Genomic DNA, 2,500 nt, shown 5'->3' on the forward strand with positions numbered 1-2,500 from the left:
CACACACACACACACACATATGTGTGTGTGTGCTTATATATATATATACATATATATACATATATATACATATATATATACATATATATATATATATATATATATATGAACTGTAGGGTCCGTCAGGTTTTTGAGTACCGAACCTCTGGGCTCACTCCTCCGCCCTCAATCTGTCCAGATGAGTGTTCTGAGGTGGACCCGCAGAGTTGCCGCGACCAGCCAATGGTCAGTACCCCAGAGCTCGGCGCCCTGGTAAACCCTGCAGTTCTGGAGGGTCCTCGAGCAAGTGCTAACAAGGATGTGGCCGATCTCCTTGGCCACAGTAGCCGTATCACTATACCATGCCGTTGATACCAGGAGCCAGAAATCTTCAACCTCTGGGATATAAAAAAAAAGTCCGAGAAGGAGGCTGTTTTCACTGAGCCATGGGGACCAACAGACATCTTGTGGTCAGTTCAATCACAGCTGGATACTGCATTGAGATTTCCCAGAACAATGCAAATGTCTCACCGGGGGCAATTGTCTGCCACAGATGCGAGTTTAGCATAAAATACCTTCACATCGAGTTTGTAAAAGTCGGTAGGAGCGTATACAGCAATGAGAGATACGAAGCCGAAAGCATGCTTCAGTCTCACTGCCATTACACGCTCATCAACCGGAATGACCTCCACTACCGAGGGTTGGAGATGGCTGTGGCCCCTGGAAATGGGACCAGTAGTACGAGCACTGTCAGGTCCCCTCACCTCTGGGAGGTCAACCACCTTAACCCTCAAGCGTTCCCTTGATAGCAGAGGTAAATGATCATCCTGCTGTAAGGATCAGATGTTCCAAGCTCCTACTTGAACAGCCTGCCTGATCTTGAGCCTCGTGTGGACGCCACTTCTGCCATCCCCGCCGACGTTGCCCCATGTGAAGGGGTAGCAGGCCTTGGGGCCCATCGTCTGCCTGTGGAGTTCCTGTAGGCTTTGCCCCACAGGCCTCACACTGGGTTGGTGGCTGCAGGATCTCCATTTATAAGTTGTACTGCCGGAGGTTTTATATATATATGCACACACACACACACACACACACACACACACACACACACACACACACACACACACACACACACACACACACACACACACACACACACACACACACACACACACACATATATATACATATATATATACATACATATATATATATATATATATTGTATAAACGTATACTGTAGTCGGGGGACTGGGAAACGTGGTTCATGTATACAAACAAGCGAACAAGCCCAATATCTTAAATATAATAAGTACCATAAAGAATTTAGCCACTTATTTTATATTACATACACTTCAGATTGTCTTTTCATATCGTTTATATAAAATTGATAAACAGATTTTACATTTCTATAGTGATTATCAATTAAAACATGATCTAAACAAAAAAATAATAATCATCGTTTGACTGTGAATTATCGCATTCGAGAAAGAAACACGGAAAGGTCATCATCACTTCCATGAACTTCATCTGATTTACAGTTTGGTAGCTGAACTTACGTGAAAGGTAATGATTAACTAATTCAACTGTGGCCCATAATGCAACCTAGGCCAGGGCTACTCAACTATTTTGAGCGAAGGTCCAGTTAGTCCAAGTTCCAATCTATGCAGAGGTCCGGATAAATATTTTACACGCAATCATGAACATAAAAACCGCCAATCTGAGTACGCCATAGTGTTCTCATATGTCCTCTAACTTACACTACTCCCAGTCGAGGAAATACACTTTGGAGAATCCATCGACAGGACCTTCATATTATTTATTAAAACTTTTCGCCTCCCAAAGCCTGGGGTCCCGCTGTAACACGCAGAAGGTCGGATTTGGACCGCGGGCCGCCAGTTGAGGTGCCCTGGCGTAGGCTTAGCAATTGCAAAGAGTGTTCAAGACGGTTATGACCCTTCACTTTTTTTTTTTGCTAAATTCAGTAGAGATAATGATAAAAATACACAAAAACAAAGAAAATGTTTTTTATTACAAATCCCTTTCAGGTAATCCCGTTTTTTTTAACGCCGCTCGATGGTTGCCATTCAGGAAAGGTTTTTGTCACTTTGTCACTTCTTTTAGACTTCCGGTGCTTTGTTCTTATCAGTACTCGGTGCATTTATCTTTCCATACAGATTGATCGATTTCTTAGACTTTACTTAATGAATACACACACACAGGCACGCACACACACACACACACACACACACACACACACACACACACACACACACACACACACACACACACACACACACACACACACACACACACACACACACACACACTGCAATAGGACAGACATACTCGTACGCATGAGTCATGAGGCAGATGCAAGAAGTAGGAAAACTATGTGGAGTCATGTAGCGTGCGTAGAGACGGAGAGGGAATTATGTAGGCTTTGTCCTCTCCGTTCGCTCTGTGCCCTTTAACATTCATGTCTTCTATTGTTATTCCTCCTTTCTCGTTGCCGTTTTGTTGT

The sequence above is a fragment of the Penaeus chinensis genome, chromosome 3, assembly GCF_019202785.1.
Source record: "Penaeus chinensis breed Huanghai No. 1 chromosome 3, ASM1920278v2, whole genome shotgun sequence".
NCBI classification, from domain to species: Eukaryota; Metazoa; Arthropoda; class Malacostraca; order Decapoda; family Penaeidae; genus Penaeus; species Penaeus chinensis.